At 36.5% G+C, this 10,936-nt stretch overlaps 1 long non-coding RNA gene across 1 annotated transcript; it reads left to right on the top strand.

Annotated features, from left to right (window-relative positions):
* Positions 1-1,790: 1,790 nt before the first annotated feature.
* Positions 1,791-10,593, top strand: LOC116178579. Its single transcript, XR_004146866.1, has 2 exons — positions 1,791-2,202; positions 10,526-10,593. It is a non-coding gene; the product is annotated as an uncharacterized LOC116178579 (long non-coding RNA).
* The last annotated feature ends 343 nt before the right edge of the window (positions 10,594-10,936 follow it).

Raw genomic sequence — 10,936 nt, 5'->3', positions numbered from 1 at the left:
AAATGACCGGGACCGAAATGGCGGGTCCAAAATGGCGGGACCGAAACGGCGGGACCGAAATGTCCTGCTCCGTGGGTCACGCTGTATTTAGAAACATGGAAATTTTGAGTCAAATTTCAGTTTATAATGTCTCTAATTACCGATGAAAATATTTAACGCGCTTACCTTTCTTTTAATTTGGAAGTTCTTTTTTAGAATTGTGAAATTTTTCCTTAGAAATCTGATATTTTTTGCCTGAATTTAGTGTTTGACAATGTTTTCGATCTCTGAAAACTTAAATCTCTTCGATGTGGGTGCGAGGTACTGCAACAATCCGTCATTTTTATGCACAAAAATCTGTATCTGGGAAAATTGGCGAAAGTTTCTTGCCTTCTGATACATTTGTAATTTTTTCAAAATGGATACAAAAAAACTGGTGGGTATACGAACGAATGAAATCCAAGTTTTTTAACAAAAGTTACTTTTCAACATTCCCATTTTATAACTATAGATAAGTACCTTCCTAAAAACTAGCGTAACCTACGCTATGGCCTTTCATTATGTTTCTAAGAAAGTGTTTTCAAATTGCCGTAACCATCGTAAAGGAAAAAAAAATGTATAGTGAAAGAAATCATTAACAATTTATTGTAGTATTAACCTTTAAAACACGTGCGATTACAACTTTCCAAGCAAGCGAAAGCTCTGTGAAATTACAGCTAAATCAATAAACAATAATGAAAATATTTCGTATTCATTAAGCGGCATTTCATTCAGAAAACATCACAACCGCCTGAAACATACCCCATTAATTACATTACCTTTCGCGTCCCGCCGAATACTCGGTCCTGTAATTAATTATCGGCAATAAACGAAACAATCACCTGTTGCGCAAAATAACATTAATTATTACCATTTAAAAATAAACCGCTACTGCTACCGAAATTAAAGGGACGATAAATATTAATTTCGAACGTGGTGCACCTTAAACGATCGAAATTATTGATTGAATCGGCCAATTGAAATAAATTATTATTAAGATAACTCGTAAAGCAACCATAAAAATTATTAGAGCTATAAAATGAAGCTTGAACTGTTACAATAAATTTTTTACACAAATCTTTATGCGAAACTTTTTCCGATTGGGATTGCCTTAATTTTTTTTATTATTGAGCATTAACCTCTTCGCCCGAGTAAAAAATTTTATTGCGAAAACGTAAAATGGCAACCTTCTGTGACAGCTGATGTAAGTTAATGATGATAATTACTTGTTCGTGTTTATATTATATGCAAATGAGATCTAGTCAGTAATACGAATTGCTAACGTGTTGCTTCCTAGCAAATAATTAGCGTGGTACGTGATAATAACGCTAAGGGTCTTAAAGGAGATGAGTAAATGAAAGCGGAACGCGGAATGAAAGCGAGAAGACATTCCGGAGCTTATTAAGCGCCGCGACGCCGCGTTCTGATTGGTCGTTAAAGAGAAGTGATTAGTAGGCGAGACTGACGCCGAATCATGACCTAACGTAACATTGCCCGACTTATACAAACAAATTAGTAAAGTGTGTCATTCCGTTTTTCATTTAAAAAGTGCACTTACCTTTTCGGTACGCTGCCACCGCTGTTTTGCACATATTCGCTCACTTTGGATAGGTCGCTGGAACGGAAAAGAAAATAATTAATTACAAATGTCGAAACGTAAATCGAAGGAATTTATTTGGAGGTGTTTGAAAATTTATTGTAATAATGTTGATAATAAATAATGTGTGGAGGTCGTGGAATGGTAGTTGAGTAGGCGACGGGAGAAAGGCGAATGTTGAGGGCTTCAAGACGTGCGTCTTTGACGTCGAGACGTAAAACACGCGGTTTGTTATATTACAGTTCTGTAAAGAAACTCTATCTCGGTTTCGCAACTGAATGTGGTTAGGTTGGAGAAGGAGATATTTAGATAATCTTTAGGGAAAACGCGGAGGAGTCAAGCTGAAACTAAGAAAGTTGCGTTCGACGCTCATTTTATCCCCCCACCCCCGATCTGCGCATGGCCAAAATGGCTGCGTCGCGACGTCACCCCCATAAGCACAAAAGCTCATTTAATGCAATGTTTTGCTTGTAATTACAAGCTTTAGGTAATTGAGACGCGCTGCTGGCTACCAATTACTGAATAAGTGGGTGCAAATCTCAAATTCTGGCTTTCGACTAACAAAATCTATACCTTTATTTATTGTTGTAAGTATTATTAGATTTGCTTATCCATACGTCCCTCCTTTTTTATCGATTTTATTTCCGGGGCATTACTATTATTGCCATCACAAACGTGATGGCGATTTCCGATTTTTGTCCGTGCCGATGTGGGCGCTTCTGACTGTTACAAATTAAAATCACCTCGACGCACATTACTCGCTTACAACCAAGTGCATGTTTACTTAATGATCGTAACTGTAAAAAGATTAGAACATGAATTTTCCTACGCATGTCCTTGTAGTACTCGAGCTTGTAGCATAAATGATTTATCTACGCGAATCAGGTTATAATTAATTGTGCTGCAACACCGTTTGGGCATTCTATAATTACACATCGCCTAAAATCTTAGCTTTCGGCCAGTAAAACACGATGCTATCGGTGCCCTGTTTATACCAAAAACGTACATTATTAATAATTAAAGCCCGAAAAGTGTGCTGCGGGATTTTTATCTTAAAACTGAAAATTTGAATTTATTAAACTAAGAAGCGGGATAATATCTTAATTAGATGCGTTGCGAGTTTAATTAGAAAATGTGTGGATGTTGTACAATTTTGCTTGTGCTATTAATTACAGTAAACTAACGTGACTCTTGAAGTTAATTTGAATAATTTGGGCGTTTGTACATTTCGGATTTAATTAAGAGCGTCCATTTAACCAAATGGTACCTAGTCAAAGGTATAAAATCGTCAACTTTTAAGTGACGGTACAGAAACGCTGTTCTCATTAGTAATATGGGTAATTAACATGGCCGCTAGGTTCGAAGAGCCTTTCAAAGACAACAGATGTAAATAAATTGTTTGTAAAGTATATAGACATTATGTTCTGTTCCCTGAAATGGGCGGCAAAAAGTGGTTTCGAATTAATACAACGATTAAGGAAGTATACCAACACGCAAAGAACAAAATTGTTATTTCCTAAAGTTCAGCGAAGCACATATTGGCCTCCCCGGTGCGTAAGTTCATATATTTCCAGCCCATAATTTTTACACAAAATACAAAATCATCATTAGTCACTTATATGTAGCTATTTTCCAATTGTGAATCACTTTTAATTGTAAACCAAATAAGTACTTTCAGAACTTTTAAAATTTAAAATAGGTGGAGAATTTAACATGGAAATGGAAAGGAACTAACTCGGAACTAACTAATTAAATTTTGGTCATTTGGATTTTGTCCGTCCGTCTGGGTACGTGATAACTCCGTCCGTGATAACTCGCGAACAGTTTCGAATTTTCCAATTCTGTTTTCAGTATTATGTTTATCATCACCCAAGGAAGAACTGATTTAATTTTCAGAGACCTAGTTCGTTTGCTACATTACAAGTTTATTTAAAATATACTCTGACATCTAATGGGTTATTCAAGAACTGGTCCTTTTTTAAAATGTAAATGAAACACATTACACTGGATACAATGATGAAATCTTTATTATCAATTGAAAGAACATTTTTTGCCATTAATTTTTTGAAAATGTTGGCCGTAGCTACGTTGTAGATGACCCATTCTTTAAGCCCAATTTTCTATCACTCTTTCAAGCATTTCGACCGGAATCTCACGACTAACACGCACAATGTTTGCTTCCAATGCTTCAATCGTTGTCGGTTTATCTGCAAAGACTTTTGATTTAACGTAGCCCCAAAGGAAAAAATCCAATGGCGTAATATCGCACGATCTAGGCGGCTAACTCACCGGTCCAAAACGCGAAATCAGCTGCTCTTCGAAAAACCTTCTCAAAATATCCATTGTTTCACGAGCTGTATGGCAAGTGGCGCCGTCTTGTTGAAACCAAATGTTGTGGAGATCACGGGCTTCAATTTGAGGTAGCAAAAAGTTCAATATCATGGCGCGATAGCGAGCACCATTCACAGTTACGTTCCGGCCATCATCATTTTTGAAAAAATAAGGACCGATAACTCCACCAGCCCATAAACCACTGACCACACCAAACCGTTATATTCTCTAAGTGTAACGGTAGCACTCGAAATTCTTCGGGTTGCTCTGCAGCCCAAATACGACAATTTTGTTTATTGACGAAATACACGAAAAATATTCTTTTTCTACTCCTATGTCGTAAACATACCCAAAATGTCACCCTGTACTGCACGTCTAAATCGTTCATTATATCATACGGTTGCATAATGAAAATTAGAACTGTTACTTAATATATATATATATATATATATATTACGTAACAGGTTAAAGGTCAAACGCGAAATGTTAATTTAGTAGGTTGTCAGCCCTGCCTAATGAATGAAGTAACGTCAGATTTTGTTGTAGTAGGTTATGTTTCACATTTTGTAAACTTCTTTGAACAGAATTACTCATAATTTGTTTAAACATTGCCATTTGTATGAGGAATGGAGAATGGAGCCTGTATGTAATTTATTAGCCGTGCCCAATTATTTTTCATAATCGCAATGGGCTACTCAAGAATGGTTTGAAGCTGCGTTTAGTTAATTAAGCAAACTCTGTTGCTACTATTTTGTATTTTAGAAAACTACAATAAGTACTCGAAGAATTAGTGTATGGTGCCAATTACGACTTGCATGGAACACGGAATAATGCACTTTAGAATACTGGGTAGTCCGATGCTTTCTTCCCGGGAAAACTCGTTAAAAGACGCAGCGTTTTGAAGGCCTTAGTATTATCGATAGTTAGGTACCTAATACATTGGCAACTACAACAATAGAAATCGTTCAAAACTGTAATGAATAAGAGCACAAACACCACCTGAGCTAGTTAGGTAGTAATCTTCAACTTCAACACTTGTATCTTGTATCCTATTGGCTATTGCATCTATGGTGCTAAAATAAAACTCACATTGCAGTAAGGAATAGGGATGTAAAAACCCTGCAATACACTTCCAATCTAAGTAAAAAGTATTTATAAAATTCTTGCTCGCTGGCGTGCATTCATGGAATATGTATAAGTGAGGTTATGTTGTATTTTGTATTCCTTTTAAATAGACCATGACATTTGACACTTGACATTTCTAATTTTTAGTTCGAAGTTCGAATATTTAGAACCAAATCAATCGTAATCTATCAATCTTTTATCAATTATATTCAAGTCGTAGAAAAAGTATAGTACATAATTCGAGTGCTAGTGCCTATTACGCACTCGATTTTATTACAACACTCGCTCGCTGCGCTCGCTCGTGTCGCAAAATACTCGTGCGAAATAGGCTTCTTAGCACACTTATTATGCAATATACTATTACAGAACGCTGATTTTCATAACAAATTTGAACAATTTGAACAGTTGTTGAATAACCCGTTCTAATCATTCAATAAACTGCACCAACATAGAGAACGAGCGATAAGATCAATTCTGGTTGACGATCATTGACCAAAATTTAAGTTAGTTTAAAATCAAATTGATTAATCCGCGAATCAAACTAATTAGAGGAAATTCTGAGAAATCAAACCGTGATTTAAATTAAGCGACACATTAATATAATTGATGAGGTCATCAATTAAATCAAATGTCAATAAAGCTCAAAATCGTATCAATTTTTAATTAATTCAAATCATTGTCTAAATTCCAAGAAATTCGCGGAAATAATCACATTATCCCTCGAAATCACCCTAGACCACGTGGGCCACTCCGCAAATCAATTTAAAGCCTTGATTGACCCCCAAATTAAATCCAAGATGGCCACCAAGGTGAAAATCTTCTACTGACGTTCCGCCGCGGTCGTGAAATAATAATTCCCGATCCTTACATCAGATATCCCAGTTGTCGACATTGAAAGACCCGTGCGAGTGACGCGACACTCGAAAATACGCAATTTTTTTAGATTTAGGTAGGAACCTGCAGTGACCAGCGCACGCCATCTATCGTACAAAACACATTGGCACGGTACTAATCGAAAAACGTAGTTTAAAATAAATCCTGTAATCTGATCAGGCCCAATCAGGCGCCTAATTGTCAATCTAAACTATCAGGGGCACATAAATAAAAAATTCCTCAAAATCCGTCCAGCCGATTAGGAGGTCAGGCACAAACACCAAACCATCCATAAAGATAGGATATAAGATAAAATTTGTTTGTAGGATTTAATAGTTTTGTTGAAACCTGCTTGTACGAGTAGGTGTAGGTCAAAAGCCCTTAATACAGAGTGGGATCTCCCTGTTAGACTGATTATACAAATGTGCAAACATTTATGGCCCACCCTATATATACATTTTTGTAAATGCATGAAGCGCTATTTCTTGATTCCCTTGAAAATTTTTCAGTGAAGTTTTTAGAACCTGGCTTCCTTTAATGTCCTCGGTCCTCTCAACACTTGATAGCATACAAAGTTAGAGTTCAATCGGTCCCTTTTATTCCAATTAGACTAAAAAAATTGCGAATGGCATTATGGTAGGTCTCGAAAACGGCGTTAATCATACAAATGTTAAAATGCTGATGATGAGAATATTCAATTTATTCAAACCCAATTACAGATTCCCTTTAATTATGATATCTAGAAGATTTAACCGAACGATTCGAATATTGTTTTCCAAAGCAGGTGTTTTCAGACATTTTTTGTCAGGTAGAAAATTGCTAAACAAAATTCGCGACATCCCCACTATTTTTGAGCGGTACTTTGCCATTGCCATCTGCCGGTTTGAGTCTTGCTTGTGGGAAACTTTTGGTAAAAATGTTGCAAAAATCGAAAATTCAGAAAAACTTACACCTAAAAAAATTGTAAAACAAGATAAGACATACGATTTTCGGTAGGGGCTCAGCTCGCATGCGGAAACAATACTTGTAATCCGGCTCATATTCAATATCACCGATCCTTGAACTCGTAGAAATCTATTGGCGAAGGTTTCCCATCGCTCTGCTTTATCTCGAGTTAGACGAGGAACAGGCGGACAGACGGACAAAACCATCGCACCGCATATGAACCAAAAACAATAAAACGCCTCACTATGTCCCAAGATAAGTTCGCCTTAAGATATAGTGCAATGTTTCAAAAGGGATGATGTTACTATTATCACTTTGTGAAAACGGTAAGGAATTTTTATCTGCCCAAAACCATTTTTGCCATAAATTGTTACCGCATTTTCTCAAAGCTCACGCCATTTTTTATTTTGTGTTGAGTATTTATATATCTACTCACCAACGGCATGTATAATCAGAGAGGATTGATTTTGGTTCGGGTCCTTTAGACCTGCACATCGTAAAAAATTGTCACTTTGTCCAGAAACATACCCGCTTTAAGGTTTTAGCGCATTCTCTGAAAGGCCGTTTCAGTATTTATTCTTAATTTACTGACTGCATAGCCCGATAGGATGTGCATTTAGCATAAACACGGTAAAAGTGTCACTCTGTCAAAAATCACATCCAACAACCAGCTCGTTTAAATTTTTGGCAAATTTTCTTAAAGAAGGTGGTTCTATTTATATCATTCGTGTGTATTTACATAAATGAAGCTGGTGTAATCAAACAGGGGATGTTGGGAGGCAACTCGCATAATTATTCTCATTTACTGACAACTTGTGCAATTATTAGAGGGACCATAAATCAAAAATTTTGGTTTTGTCTTGCATCTGGCCCGAAAACTAAAAACTATCAAAAAATATACTTGTTTGCTGAAGTTATGAGATAAGGATTATGATTCCATGCAAAAAGTGACAGAAAAAAAAGTGTGTTGCATAAAGTCTTACTAAAACGCTCGACAGGGTTCTAGCGTAGGTGGCGCTGCAAGGTTCAGTGATACACAAAATGCAGCAATGATTTGCTACTATTTTGAGTCCGTCCCATCAAAAATGTGCAGTGCATCTCTCGAATCTTGCGTGCTTTTATTACAAGCGTGGATTTTGATCTTATGGTAAATATGCCATTTTTCTTATTCCGATCATTAGCAACAAATCCATTTCTTGTGGTTGCAAAGTGCAAATTTGATAGAAAGAACTTTGATTGTAGAATCAATTTGAAATTATGGATTCTACAAGCCACATTCTATAAGAAAATTTTTTTTCTGGGTCAATCTGAGACAATTTTTTTAGGGGGCTCAAAAAAAAAGGCAGTGTATAACCTTCCATATTTACCAAAAATCGACTACACCAAAATTTCTCGGGAAAACACTTTTTCTTATTAATTTTGGTGCGTAGAATCTAAAACAATTCGTACTTTTTCTATCGGACTTCTCAATCAAAAGTTATGGACTAGAAACCAATTTTGAAAGAAAATTCAAAGGGCTGTAACTTTTGAACCAGTAGCCCAATCTTGGCACTGTTTGAAATTATGGATTCTACAGGCTACATTCTATAAGAAAATTTTTTTCCGGGTCGATCTGAGACAATTTTTATTCGGGGCTCAAAAAAGGCAGTGTATAACCTTCCTTTTTGTTAATATGATGCTATGTCTAACTGACATGGTTTCGAAGATATTTGAAATTTTTGACATTTTTTCCGCAGTTTCAGAGGTGCAGTAAATTAGCTCTGTTGCCTGACAACTTAGCAAAATGTTTTTTTACGAATGGACAGCTAAAAGTCCACGCTATCAAATGCTATTGGTCTGATTTTCAAATGTGATTCGAAAATAATACGAATAAGTAGCGTTCAAAGTTGACAATCGGTTTTTGGTCAAAAACACGAAATTTTCAAATGGAGACCATATCTTTACTATGCATCAATGAAAAGAGCATAAAAAAGCGGATAAAAAATTGTACTTGCAAAATTTTTCTAAAAAAATCCTAAAAAAACTGTCCACTTTAGAAAAATTTACATAAAAAAGTACACTTTTGTGTCCGTATTTTTATGCCATTTCCATTGATACATAGTAAAGATATGGTTTCCACCTGGGTTTCCATTTGAAAAGTTTTTGACCAAAAACCGATTGTCAACTTTGACCGATTGTTCGTAATCACATTTGAAAATCACCACTAACATCTAATACAGCAGATTTTTAGCTGTCCATTCGTGAAAAAAATATTTTGCTAAGTTGTCAGACAACAGTCAAATGTCAAATAACTTCGAAACCATGTCAGTTAGACATAGCATCATATTAACAAAACCATACTGATTTTTTATGGAGAATTCAAAAATACCATCAGAAAAGATAGTGCCATTTGAAATACGAAAGTTCCGGATCGTTCTGATACAACCGGAAAAGCGGCCATCTTGAAAATATTTTTAAATGATTCTTTTTGATCGATTATTCAGAAATTTGATGAACCTATAACCTTTTGTTTATCTATCATGGTCCCGATCTCTATGCGGTTGGTAATTATTAATAGAGTATAAAACGAATGAACCTCAGAACGTTTTGGCACAGCAGATTTATTCCATTTAATTGGACAGCGACGCGGACAAAGTGAATTTCCACAGAAAAATGACGAATCTCTCCCGCTTGCATGTCAAAGTATTTTCTTGAGAGTGCCAGAATGTGTATTTACGCTTAATCGCAATACTCGCAAATAAGGAGAGCATTAATTACGAGAGTGAACGTCAAGCAAGTCGATTTACTTTAGCTCGTATACCGGCATTATTTTTACGTCAACCAGGACGCATTTTAAAGAGAATAGTAATGCAGATGCACCAATCTGCTCTTTATGTTCAATTGAAGCTGATTTGAATAAAGTAACTGAAGTAAAAGCAGCCGTTACATACGAACTCTGTATACATAATCCAGGTACGCGCTCTTTCTATAAAGCTCGCCATGCAAATGACGTCAAGGGGCGTTTGACAGTTTCTGAATTATATTTAAATAAGGTCGCGGACCCCGATTGAGGTCTATTCTAAATATAATTTATCATTTTTCACAATCCTCTCGTTACCTGTCCTGAGAATTCTCACATTCCCTTTCATTTTTCAACCCCTTGATCACAATGCAAACGTATGCAGATGTTGTCTCAGCACTACCTGCTGACTTCTTTGCATATGGTCTACCTTGCGTCTAAGTGTCTACTACCCTTTCTTGGGCATTATGTTCCTCAGGTAGCTAGCTGCTACCCTCGCTTTGTATAAAGATAGACTGTCAATAGAAGCTAATGAAAGGGTCGCTCTACAACTGCTCCACGTATGTGTATGCAAAGGTAGGTTTGCTTAATTTGAATACAGAAGTTCCTCTTCCGGAGTAACCCTCTCGGCTCTTGTGATTTATGTTCAAGGTTGCATTGGGCCAGAACCGTCAGTTGGTCGACCGAAAAAAACACCCAACACTTACAGGTAGATACCCTGCGAGTAATAATTAATTAAACTCAGATTGCCTGATGTTTCTTAAATGACTACACGCAGGTGCTGATTAACTGATTCCCGATTTTAAAACAGAACCCTCTAGAGTAGATCGATGACTAATTCGTGTTTATCTTTACAGGTTCGACGCTGACCGGCGACGCGGCGATCAATCAATTTGTTGAACTTTAATAAACGTCCCTGTTTTTTTACTGTGTTTTATTTCAAGCCATCGATCTCCATAAAAATTACCATCTCTTCCGCATCGTAGCGCATATCTGTTGAACCGGAAGTTATACGTTCCGACACATCCAATCTAGTACTCCACGGAGTTTACCTGGGAACACAATGATTGGGTTTGTTGTTACACAAACGTTTTTGACCTCACTTTAAGTGCCCTAATCGAACGTTTCAATGCCATTTATTGCGCCAATTGGCAAATAAAGATTACGGTCTTGTTAATGGGACTATGCCATTCAAGTAGCAAAAATTTATTGTTGCCGAGGCTGATCTTAAAGAAAGGAAAAGTGAGATAGGTAGGTAGATTCCGATC

The sequence above is a fragment of the Photinus pyralis genome, unplaced genomic scaffold (genome assembly GCF_008802855.1).
Source record: "Photinus pyralis isolate 1611_PpyrPB1 unplaced genomic scaffold, Ppyr1.3 Ppyr1.4_LG8, whole genome shotgun sequence".
NCBI classification, from domain to species: domain Eukaryota; kingdom Metazoa; phylum Arthropoda; class Insecta; order Coleoptera; family Lampyridae; genus Photinus; species Photinus pyralis.
This window is presented reverse-complemented; position numbering and strand designations above follow the sequence as displayed.